Below are 13778 nucleotides of genomic sequence, written 5' to 3'. Positions count from 1 at the left end.
GTCTTACGGCCCTAGAGGTCAGTCATTTGATATAAATCATAGCACTGCATAGGCTCAGCAACCTATTGCCATTCCAGATGAAATAAAAAAGAGGAATGCTTCATTCTGCATTGAAATGACTGTGAATACCCTACCACATGTTGCTGTTTAATGCAATATGTAGTTAGATATTGATCTCCAGAATCAAGTCATTAAAATGTGCAGTTTTTGTTTATTGGAATGAAGCAATTAAATGGTTCAGTTATGCCAGACCTTACCTTTTCTGATGAAAAGTATTGATTTCTTGCCACAGCTTTATAAGCGACAATGTTTTTGATTACTCTTGACAAACCTCCTTGGAGTGTTAATTAAAATTGTACCAGATGAGCAGGTGTGGGAGATCATTAGATCACCCGGATCACACACTACATTTCATATTCTGCAGCCTTGCATAATGAATAGGGCACAAGAGGGGAAAAACAATATCTTCATCAGCAGAATTAGCATCTTCACTTTTTTTAACTAGGTGACGTTAAATTGTAAAGCACACATATTTATCAGCTATTGAATAATTTCTGCATTTGATTGAGTTCACTTTCTTTGTTAACATTCTTTTTTAGTGAAAGACCAGCTGCTTTCATTTTTAAGGTTTAAAATGTTTTGAAATGTTATATTACAATATACATTTAAGAGATGAAGTATTAAGCTGTTTATTTGCATTCTTGTGTAAACTCATGAATACCAACATTTAACCCCCCCAAAAGCCTATGTGTGTTTCCCAAATAAGAAATGTATATAAATATTTTCCCCATATCTTTTCTTTTGCTTAACAACCTAGAAATATAAATATAGTATGAGAGCTATTGATTTTGTTGGCTAAACTATTTAATGAGATATATTAATTTATAAAAAATATTTTGTCTTGTAGAATATTAATCTGTTGACAATTTTTAAAAGCCTCCACTGTCCTAAGACAATTATTCTGTATAGTGTTAGTCGCACTGGCATTATGTGTAGCAAAAATGTAAACTAGGGTGCTGCTGGTTGTGAAGTTTGTTGTGACAGGCATTTTTGTTTAAAGAACATGTAGAAAACAAATTAACATTTATTTTGGAAGGGAAAGAAATAAAATAAAGGTGTAATCAAAGTAAAGCTAGGATTTGTGTTTCGAGCAGTGTAGAGAAATGTGTAAAACATCTGCTCACAAAATACCTGGCTTGTAAGTAAATAGAAAGCTTCAGTTTCCATTAATGTGATCTGCGAGCAGTAGTCAACAGTAACTAAAATCTTCAGTGCTTGCTGTTCAGCCCAAGTCACACTGGAACAGGCAGTTTGGGACCTGGCTGTTTAATTTTTATTAAATGCACCATTTTACAATGCAAATATCAACATAGGAAAAAGAAGGTGAATGAAGATTTGCAGTATTTGGAATGTGTTCTAGTGCCTAGCGCAAAGAACTAGTTTCAAGTTGCAGATGTGCCACTGAATTGCTGTGTGGTTTTGAGCAAGTTTCCCTTTACATATCTTAGTTTACCCATCTGTAAAGTGAGTATGATACTTACCTCCCTTTCAGGGATGTTGTGGGATTTAATTAATGTTTATAAAGCTCTTTGAACTCCTACAATGAAAAGTGCTATAGAAATTCAAATTATTCTTATTTTATTATGTACACCCCTTCCATGCTCCAAAGAAGAAATAATGGGTTGAAAAAGGGTGATCATTAATTGCTTCAGCTACAGGTTTTAAAGAACTCGACTCTTTATTGGAAGTATTTTTAGGTACGGTGCTTAAATAGAAGAAAGCAATTAAAGGCTATCTACACAATGGAAATAGATATATTGCTGTTCTCCAGGGCCAAATCCTTGTGATCTGTCTCATGTGAGGAATCCCATTGACTTCAACAGGACTACTTATGTGAGGCAGGATTTTACTTTTAATTTGGTTTCAAAGCACTAACTGAATACTGATTCCAGAGACTACAACCTAATGACTCCTATGCTGTCTTAATTTCTGTTTCAATATGGTAATATTTAGCACTTTATATTATGCTTTATTGGCCTGATTGCACAATACACTGAGCACCCTTAAATTCAGTTGATTCCAAAGGGAATTGAAGGCACTCAGTGCAATTTAGGATCAGGTGCTATATCTTTTTTAAAGCGCTATACAAACATTCTCTAATTAATAAACTTACCTCCTGCTGACTTCAGTGAGAGCAGAAGGAGGTCCATAAAGGATCACCTTGTCCTAAGTGTAGTTGAAAAGGACCATGTTGGTTCAAATTCTTACATTTAATTCGAGGGAAGTGTTTTTAGGGCTCAAAGATAATTCACTGAGAGGCTTCTATCTCTAACCTTTGTTGACATGGAGATTCTCCTTTTTGGGTTGTCGCTTTTTCCACTCTAGCTCTTTTTAAAAAGTTTATTATCAATCAGGGGACTAGATAGCTCAGGGATTAGGATAATAGAGGCTCTAGGTTTCTAGTTCAAATTCACATATCTGGTGAGCCCAAAGATAACACCTCCTGGTGGTTGTCTGGTAGCTTGAAATATGTAAAATGAATTTGATGTTCTCAGGCCAGTTCCCTGCAGTTAAATGTCCATGTTATAGAATCTCCATCACACATCTACTGATTGGTACCCTGTTTAGCTCTCTCAACAGAAAGGCCAAGGACTGAAATGTCATGGAAACTGACCTATCGTCTCACCTCTAAAGATGGTCTGACTACTTTAGGCCTGATACACAAGGTTTTGGAGGGCATGGATGGAAAGCACCTGTTCTGTAGATAAAGACATTACTAGAATAGTTTCTCAAGAAGCCATTGTGATATCTAAGGCTGCTCAAACATCTAAATGATCTGTGAGAAGCATATGAAATGTTCTAAGGCCTATAATTAGAAGAGGAAAAAGGAGAAGGCATGTACTCTGTGGGTATGTCTACACAGCAAAAACAAAACAAACAAAAACCCACTCCTGTGGCTGTGCAGACTCTTTCTTGTGGTGCTTCTGCTATGGTGCTAAAAATAGCCATGTAGACATTCAAGCTTGTGCTGGAGCCTGGACTCTGAAGCCCGGGAAGGGGCGTGGTTTTCAGAGCCTGAGCACAAACATCTCCACAGCTATTTTTAGTGCCATAATCTGAGCCTATGAGACTGAGTCTGTAGACCTGGGCTCTGAGACTCGCTGCTGTTGGGGTTTTTTTTTTGCAGTATATATGTACCCCTTCCTCTCCCTCGCCCCAAATGTTTTCTTCCATGTCATGCAGTACTGCTGATTTTAAAATACAGCAAAAGATGGCTGGTGATACATGATTAAGATCCACCTAAATTCCTGCTGTGATATGAAATTTATTATATAATAATCTCCTATTTAAAGTCTCATGTGTAGAAAAAGCCAGTGTGTCTCCATAAAGTTTTCCAGTTCTGCTTTAAAATGAAGCACTTAATGACCAAAAATCCCAAGATAGTGATGATCCAAATTATTTAAGTTGTGTACAATAAGTTTGACTGTTTTTTGTGTTTTTCTGTATGTGAGCTTGGATTTCTATCTGTTCTGTTTTTGAAAAGATTTGAATGCATAAAACACTGCCCTTAACTGGTTATTTGAAGCTGTATATGATGATGATGTTTTGTGTTTATGTAGTGCTTTCATTCAAGGATCTCAGAGCTTGACAAACATTAATTAAGCTTCAAGTGGCCAACACTTCTGAAAGGTAGGTCTGAGTTTCATGGTGGTGCATAGCTCACCACCTAAAATTTAATAAAGAAATAATATACACATTGCTTTGTGCAACTGGAAAAATTGATGTGGCTTTAAATGTTCATTTCCTATCATTTTCAGAGCAATAACATCATGTTTGTGGTAACTTTTTCTTTTGTTGCCTTCTAAAGGCTTGCTTGTTAGACACATTGCATGTTAAGTGAGTGAAACCTGGTCTCTCTTAGGATTATTGGTTCTTTTTATTCTTTGCTCCATATTGAAAATCATTCCTGTCAGCTGATGCTCTCCAAGCTGCCTGGAAGAACTTTGGCATAGTTTTCCTAATCTTTCAAACAGTAAAAGCAAAACTCTCCTTTGATAAAAAAGCCAGAGGACTTTGGCACAGAGCCATTAAGGATGTAGGTGACTCTGCTGTGATCTGACAGAATATTCCACAAAACACTGAAAAGCTCTCCTAAGAGTCCCTGGAGTGAGCCACGGCACTTTTCTTGTACTTAACATATATCAACTGTCACCCGACGGCAGTCAGTTTTGAACTGAACACAATGGAACATCCAGATGGTCTAAACAAAGCGAACAAATGTTCACTGCTATTAAAAGCTGTTTACATCAACTTCCAGTATTTCATGTACTGAAGTTTATATTGTGTCACTACTGAGGTGCTTAGCTCCATCCTAAGCTCATATCAGGCTTTTATAAACTATTGTTGCTTATGTGTTAAAATAAATTTATTACATACCTTAAATATGTGCCACTGAGCATTAAAACAAAGTAGGAAATTGGTCATTATATGCTTATATATATATATATATATATATATATATATATATATATATATATATAATATGCTACATTTTCAGATATTTTAATTGATTGTCCATTCTAATTTCCCTTTGCTGTCCCCCCCACGTAGTCCTTCTTTCCAATGCCTTCCCCCACCAAACACACATACAATGTGCACAACGCCATGCTGTCTTCTCCGATTGGGGTGCATAGTGAATAGCTACTTAACTGCCTATCTGCCTTTGCAGACTGTGCCAAGAATTCTCATTGGCCATTTGATTAGGATGTTTGTGCAGGGAATAGTTTTTCTTCTCCAGCAGACTCTGCGATATCTGCTGCTGTCTTATTAGTGATTAAGATGCATGAGTGACAAATGGACATTTTATGTCTCCTTCCTCTGACCCTTGTTCCTGGTATCCACTTTGCAAATTTCCAAGTCCCTGCCTTCTACTTGTTAAATAAATACATTGATGGGAGAAATACCAAACTCACTGTATTGTTTCCAAGAAGCTACAATGAAATTCTTGGGAAGGGAGTGGGGGAGGAAGACTCTTTAAAAACTGTTCTATAGTTTGCAAATATCTGATTTCTGGTTTATTGCATAATATGCCTGAAACAGTGGAAAAACGAAGCAGTAAAATCATTAACTGCACTCATTTTATTTTCATATTTAACTGAGAGAAGTAAAAATCCATAAGATATATGAGCACAAAGATGACATCAAATCAAAATTTTATAAATGGGCAAAATGTTGCTGTTTGCTAAATATAGATCCTCTATTTTTTCCTCCACCTTGTTTTAAAGGTGAAGCAAAGTGATTTAAAATAAATATATACAAAAGACTGCTTCAGGTCCTAAATCAGTAAGTCAACTGGATTGTCAGTTCTCTGGGACAGGGACCCCATATTTATGCAGTGCCTATAGCATGTGGTCCTGGTCCAGGGCTGGAACTCCTAGGCACCATATTATAAATAACAAAATGGGAAGAATGAAATGATACACAAATACATTTTAAAATAAAATATTTGAAAATAGTTTCTGCTCTAAAAGGATCTATTTTTGGACTTCTTTTTCTCCTTGTGCTGTCACTATCACCTAAACCAGCATGTGGCATGCAGCTTCATGCAATTGGTGGTAGTGATGTCATTTCACATTCAGGAAAAATAGAACCCTGAACTCACATTCCTCCTATGAAACAAATTATATAAAGTTTTATAGGGACTAAATCTATAGAGTTCTGCAGCATCTAAATAGAGGGTATTATGCAAATGCTCTAAAACCCTATACAGAATTTTATAGCAAGCGATAGTCTTTCTGAAGCGTTTTACTATGCAGAAGAATGCTATAGCAGGATTATAATTCTCTATTAAATTCTATTGCATGATTAAAATAAACCCTGTAGAATGTATTTTTTGTAATAAATTGGCAGGATTTGTTCAATACGGGTTTTTTGTTTGTTGGTTTGTTAACCTGCTAAGAACTCTGAGTCATGTTTAAAATGCCTTGGTCATTTTAAAAACTATTATAGACATGTATTCTGTTCCTTGTTTTGCAGTTTTGTGTGTGTTTTTTAAATTGTGCAGTTAATCTTTAAACCCTGTAATTGCAACTTTAAATGCAAAAACTAGATATACAAGTACTTTATTTATATTGAAGTTTCAAGGAATACAATGTGACTTGTTACTTTGCAAGTGCAATTTAAGCTACCTTTTTTTAAACATAACAATGAGTGGTCCAAGCTCCTCTGACTGACTTAATATAAGTTTAAAAAATACTACAAAATATCTTGTTTTTGGGGGCAACTTTCTTCTTTGACAGCTAAATTTGACATTACATACTGTATAAAACTGACTTTTAAATTTTAAATATTTTAATAAGTATTACTATTATTAGTAGTAGTAATAATCATGATGATTCAATATCCCCTTTGTCCTCAGTAGATGTCTGACAGATAACTTTTTATGCTAAATCCAAGTCCAAGATTTTTTAAAAAGTCATCTAAAGCTAGGTTCCCAAATCCATATTTAGGCACCTAAATAAGTGATCTGATTTTCAAAAGTGCTGAGCTACCAACAGCCACTATTGAAGTCAGTTCCATTTGCTGAATGCTTGATACTTTTGAAATGGAGACCAGTTATACAGGTCCCTGATTATGGATTTAGGATGCTGTTGTTGAAAATCTTGACCCCATTTTTTTTTTCAGGAATATGTTGTGGAGAGTGGATGGTAATTGTCCTTGTGTTGTATGGAACTCTTTTTTATAGTGTTCTATCTATTCTTTATATTATGTGGTAAGATCACCTGAGTGTGCTGTATAAGGGCCAAATCCTTAACTCATCACAAACCCTAGTAATCTCCTTTGTGCTCTGCAGCCTGTACTGCAGCCTTAAGGTTGAAATTGCTCCTGGGCTCTTGCATGCCTCTTCCATGGGGTAGGAAGAGGGGTAATGCCCAGTGCATCTGAATAACGACAGACCTACAGCGCACCTCCTGCTCTTGTGCTAGTCTGCCGCTTCCTTACCCCCAAATCTCTTGTCCCTTGATACAGAGCATTGTATTGCACTGTTCCCACTGAAATTGGTGGTGTAGGATTGGGTCCTGCAGGCTTTTTGTAGGAAGTCAAGCTATTCCCTACACTACAGTATGTTGGAGTATGGCAATAAGAGAGTCAGATGTTATTTCTGTATGACAAAAAGATTAATTTCCAATCTACTGCCTTGTTGCCAAGAAGGGTAACAGCATTTCAGGCTGTATAAGTGGGGGCATTCCCAGCAGGTTGGGGGACGTGATCATTTCCCTCTATTCGGCATTGGTGAGGCCTCATCTGGAGTACTGTGTCCAGTTTTGGGCCCCATATTACAAAAAGGATGTGGAAAAATTGGAAAGAGTCCAGGGCAGGGCAACAAAAATGATTAGGGGGCTGGAGCACATGACTTATGAGGAGAGGCTGAGGGAACTGGGATTATTTAGTCTGCAGAAGAGAAGAGTCAGGGGGGATTTGATAGCTGCTTTCAACTACCTGAAGGGGGGTTCCAAAGAGGATGGATCTAGATCAGGGGTCGGCAACTTTTGAGAATTGATGTGCCAAGTTTTCATTTATTTACTGTAATTTTAGGTTTTGTGTGCCAATAATACATTTTGTATTTACAGGGGCTGGATGGAACCTCAAACTGGCAGCAGGCTGAGTAGGGCTGGCAGCCGGGACCCTGGCTGGCAGGGGCCGGTGGATGGAACCCCAGACAGGCAGTGGGGGCAGCAGATGGAACCCCAGACTGGCAGCGTGCTGAGCCGCTCAGCCCGCTGCTGATCTGGGGTCCCAGCCTCTGGCCCTGCTTAGCCCACTGCTGACTCAGGGTTCTGTCTGTCCAGGCTGGCAGCAGGATGAGCGGGGCTGGTGGCCGGGACCCCAGCTGGCAGCAGAGTGCCATTAAAAATCAGCTTGCTTGCCGTCTGTGGCATGTGTGCTGCCCAAGGCTGCCCAGAGGATTCAGGGGGCCTGGCACAAAGCAATTTTGGGGGCTCCTTCCATAAAAAAAATTGCAATACTATAGAATACTGTATTCTCGTGGGGGCCCCTGTGGGGCTCGGGGCAAATTGCCCCACTTGCCTCCCCCCGGGCAGCCCTGGTGCCACCAGTTGCCAACCCCTGTTCTAGACTATTCTCAGTGGTACCAGATGCTAGAACAAGGAGTATGGTCTCAAGTTGCAGTGGAGCAGGTTTAGGTTGGATATTAGGAAACACTATTTCACTAGGAGGGTGGTGAAGCACTGGAATGGGTTACCTAGGGAGGTGGTGAAATCTCCTTCCTTAGAGGTTTTTAAGATTAGGCTTGACAAAGCCCTGGCTGGGATGATTTAGTTGGGGTTTAGGTCCTGCTTTGAGCAGGGGGTTGGACTAGATGACCTCCTCAGGTCCCTTCCAATTCTGATATTATATGATTCTATGATTCTACTGGTGTTACCACATGAGCTGTATGGAGAGTTGGGATGAGAAAATATTTAAAATAAAATGTGTTTGTTTGTTACACAATTTTTTGTTGTGTTTCTTTGTTACCGTAAACAATTCCCTGATTTAACAAGTCCCATTTTCCTTGGTCATTCACGTGTCAGGACATAAAACTGTTACAAAACCTTAGTTTTCATGTTTGACAGGGGTCAAGTGTTGTGCCCGCTTTAGATGAGCCATTTGGAGCCAGGTTGTCAATCCAAATGCAAGCTGCTCCATTTCCTGTTTATGCCTGTGCAGAGTTACACATCCTGACTCGCTAGCCTTCAGCTGCAGGTTTTTCCGCACTCCCCGGGAGATTTCTTCCTTAAAATGGCTCATTATTTATCATTTAAGTAAGCCATTGGAATTTTGTTAATTCCTGTTTTACTTAACACATACAAAATGCTATCATTAGCTAAAGGAAGATAATGTTAAGGTAGTAACTGTTACTGATAGTACTAATTAAATGACCTTTGCAAAACAAAACCTGATCAGAGAGTGCATGAAATGAAGAGAATTGATGCCAAGTTTACTGCCTCACAGAGGCCCTGCCTATTGTATATCTGACCTGAGGTTATCAGCAATTAAAACCTGGTCTACTAACTTAAAAATAAGCTTTAGGGAAATTCTTATTTTTTGTTAATTACAGTTTTAGACCTTTCTACATAATCTGTTGTATTTTGAATTAAATCTTTTCTATTTAGAGAAGAACAGTAACAGTGAAAAGTTGTTTTGATGTATTCATTTAAATGCAGGGTGTACATATACTGTTGTTGAAATTGCATGGGATTTTTCTGTTTTTCACTAATAACTTTTCTGGGTCATCATCCTTTTTAGTGAGCTGAAAAATGAACAAACCTGGTAGTTAGTTGTGATTTTCTTCCTTCTCCCTCCCTTTTAATCAAATCTTATTTAAATTTTTTTTTTGCAAACAACCATGTCACCATTCTAAGTTTTTCTTATTTGTACAAACTCCACAACACCGGGTACTCTCTGTCTTTCTTTAAAAGCCACCATTTTTCTAAATGTAGGGCTAACAGCTGGAAATTTGGCTTCAAATTGTTCAAAACAGTCATTAAATGCAGTCAAGGTTATTGCCTAAGTACTGTCAAAGTCAAATGGGTAGTCATAGTCTGCAAGCACAATTCCTTTCCATCCATTCCCTGTTTTCTTGAGAATTTTATTTGATAACTAGTACGATTATTTATATTTTGAGTACAGGAAAGTATTGTTTGATTATCATCTATTTTCATCTTCTTTATTGTTTGCTTCCTATTCTATAGAAGCTTTTGATTTAAAATGCAGAAAATAGCAATTTAAGCCATTTTCCTCAGTCAGCCCGTCAATAAGCATAACCTCATACAAATATTGTTCTGTACCCAAGTGAACTATAGAATGACTATGCAACTAAGTCCCTTGATGATCATGTTCAGTGTAAGATGTATTAGCTCACATTTTGTTTATCAGACCAAAAGAACATCCCATTTAGGGGTTTTCCCCATAGTAATCAAGGTTAAAGATAGAGCAAGACAGCATTCCCTTCAGAGGATACATGAACAAAACGAGCTCAACAGATGTTTAAGACTAACCTGTGGTACCAATTCCTTTCTATGATACACTTCTAACATGATCTGACTTTGTCAGTGTAGCTAGACAAAATGATATTTGTTCAAAACCTGTAGTTTATTTAATTTGCCACAAGATCTTTCCTCCACATAATACTCTCAAGGGTCAGACCTTTGGCTGGGGTAAAATAGTGATACTCATTTACTCTATCTGAGGATCTGGCCTATGTTGTGTACCCATGTTGACATGCTTGGGAAGCATTTAACGTCTCATGTTCTAATATATAGAGTATGCTTTTTAATTACATTCTTTCTTACTGTGTCAATAAGTGTAACATAAAAATGTATCTGATATTTTAATTACTTCTTGGATAAAAGGTTCCTCAAATCCAAATCCAGAAAGGACCACTGTAATCATCTAGTCTAACCTCTTCTATAATACGGGCCATAGAACTCCCCCCCAAAATTCCTAGATCATAACTTTTAGAAAAACATACAATCTTGATTTTTAAATTGTCAATTGTGGAGAATGCAACACAACCTATGGTAAATTATTCCAATGGTTAATTATTCTTACTGTTAAAAATTCCTTATTTCCAATCTGAATTCGTCTAGCTTCAATTTCCAGCCAATGGATTGTGTTACAACTTTCTATACTAGATTGAAGAACTCGTTATTAAATATTTGTTCCCCATCTAGGAACGAATAGGCTGTAATCAAGTCTCCTCTTAATCTTCTCTTTGTTAAGCTAAATAAATAGAGCTCCTTGAGTCTATCACTATAAGGGAAGCTGTCTAATCCTTTAATCTTTATTGTGGTTCTTCTCTGAACCCTCTCCAATTTATCAACATCTTTCTTGAATTGTGGATACCAGGTTTGTGACCACAAAAATGTCTAACATTCCAGATATTTTTCTTTGCAATTACAGTGAATGCTGCTTAATAGCATCCCTAATATTAACAAGTTCCAGTTAACAGCAACACTTTGCTGGGACCCAATCCTGCCCCATTGACTTTCACAGTAATGGGATTTGGATATTGGTAACAGCATGCCACATACTGAGAACTCTTTTTGGGAGAAAGGCTCCTGCCTCATGCAAGTCTGTGGGGCTGCAGATGGGGAAGGAAGCACTGAGACATGCCTTCCTTGGCTGCAGCCCTGCAAACCTGCCTGCACCTGGGGACTGCGCAAGAGTTAAGGGGTTAGGGCACCCGCATCCCCTCCTAATGGGGGAGCTCCTGTTGGGGAGGGGGCTGCAGCATAGATGGCAGGCTTTCTGCAGGGAGCAGGGGCGCTGGGGTGGGGGGTGGTTTGCAGAGTTGCCTAGTCCCTCTCCCTGTTGCTGCGCTGCCCACAGCCTCCCCTCCGCATGCTAAGCCCCAATATCCAGGCTGCAGTCCCCAACCCTGCTTCTCTCTTGCCCACAGGCAGGTTTGTGGGGCTGAGGCCAGGGAAGATAGGTCCCAGTGCTTCCTTCCCTGGCTGCAGTGCCTCAAATCTGCTGTCAGCTCATTGGTAACTACCAGATAACGGCAATTCTTTGCTGGCAACTGAGGGGTTGCTAATCAGCAGAATGTATGGTATAATTCCCCCTTTGTTAATTAGAATTCTCATTCTTGCCACAATGAGGATGTATCCTACTATGCCCTTGCACAACTGACTGGAATGGAAATGAGCATTCCACTCAATTTGGCAAGCAGGTGAGCACAAAGAGATTAGTTGTTAGACTCAAAAGGATTCCTGAGAAATGCTGTCACTGATGATGGCGCATTATACTGTGCCTATAGCTGTCGGTTATACTCTCACAGTGAGACAGCATGTGGGGGATAGATGGAACCCACTAAGGATGTTTGTTGTGTGTGTGTGTGTCTGCATGTATTCATAGTTCTATTAAAACAACCAACCCTTACACAAGGTGGCAGGTATGGAGAGGAGGGATGGTTCAGTGATTAGGGCACTGATCTAGGATGGGAACAACTCAGATTCAATTCTCTGCTTCAACAAGCTTGCACCATCCATCTTTCCATACTTTCTAATAGGGTATTTTTAAATTATTGAAAAAATTGCTGTTCTTTTCCCTGCTGCTTTACTTCCTCTGGCTAACAGGAAGTCAAAAGGATAACAATACCACCTATCACTGGAGAGAAAAGACAACAAAAAGAAAATAAAGAAACGGAACAAACGAGTCGATATCCTTCTATAAATGACTGCAGTGTTGTGCAGTGATTGTTCAAAGTCCTACGGCTTACATGGTTTAAGGCAATTCCTACAGAAATGTCTGTGGAATACTTCATCTCACAGTCCGCAATACCATTATGAGGCGCTGTGGGAGGCTATAGGTCAGCAATACTCCTGGTTCTGCTCATATGATTCCAAAATGACGTTCTGCAGTTGTGACCATGACCCAGATGACTGTGTGTGCCTGAAAACTGTGACTGGATCCATGTTCAAGGCTTGTCCTGGTGTCCCTGTGGTTTTACAAACATGGATATTTTGTCCCTGTTTTTGTAACCCCTGCAGACCCTGGTCACCTGTTGGGTGGCTGAGCACGTACATATGAGCATACCTATATATTACTACTTGTTCTCTCCACAAAGCCAGCCAGTGAGTTTCCCTACTCCTCTCCTATCAAATCTCTTCCCCAAGTTGCCCAAACAATGCTATGCTCCTATCCCCAAACCTCTATCATAACTGTCATCTGAACTGGAGAGGGGAAGAACATTTATAGAGTTCATGCATGGGTTGCGTTTTCTCTACTGTCAGAAGCATGATAAATTTTTGGCTGGTTTTGATTGTTGTGAACAATTGCAGTGACTTTCTCATTATTCAGATGCAGCATGTATTGTTGTTTGTTATTCAAAATGTGGCTTGTTTATTTTATTTTTAAAAAGTGAGTCCATCATTTTTGTCCTCTCTCCTGGTGGCATTAGTAATGTATTGCATAACAGCTATGCCTTTGTATTTATCCTTGAGTAAAAGTATGCTTTCTCTAGTGTATATCTGAAACTTTTTTTTAGTAAAGGTTTTTAATTTATAAGGTGATGGTCCTCAAAAAGCCATTGATTCTAAGTTCTCTGTTTTGCTCTTTTTCTCAAAGTTGAATTTCTTTATTTCATTTCCTTACTCTCTATTTTAAGTTCACAGCCATGACAGACGTAGTTACAATCAGATACTTCTGTCAGTACGAACATCTTCACTCTAGACTTCTCCATTTACCACTGAAGTGTGTGAAGAACAGCCTATAACATGATTGAACTCCATTGATTTTTCATAGAAGTTTAATAAGATGATACAGGTCAAAAGCTTTGCAAAATTTGCAATAAATTTCTGTGGTGATCTGTACAAGACTTCCTTGGGAAAGCTGGCATAAAAGGAGTGTAAATACAAGTTGAGTTATAATGAGGACTATGAAACTTTTTGGTTAATCATTTTGAGACTTGTATATCAGATGCTGCCAAAATAACATTGGGTTGATTTCAGTATATTTTTAGGTGTCTAATTTTTATAGGGGATTTTTGTATTTTTTCATTATGTTATTTATCCTAACTATCCATCCGTTGAGGCTTTTATAATAGCACCTACTGCTATAGTATCTGAGCACCACTCAAGTTAAAAACCAAATATACAAATTACCGGAGACCTTGTTTTCTTCCCTGTTTTCCCCTGAGGCAATTGTTCAAACTTGAACACTTCAGTTTACTTAAATCATGTTGGGTTCCATCCACAGTACAACTTTTACCCATG

The sequence above is a fragment of the Gopherus evgoodei genome, chromosome 8, assembly GCF_007399415.2.
Source record: "Gopherus evgoodei ecotype Sinaloan lineage chromosome 8, rGopEvg1_v1.p, whole genome shotgun sequence".
Taxonomy (NCBI): domain Eukaryota; kingdom Metazoa; phylum Chordata; order Testudines; family Testudinidae; genus Gopherus; species Gopherus evgoodei.
Note: the sequence above shows the minus strand (reverse complement) of the source record.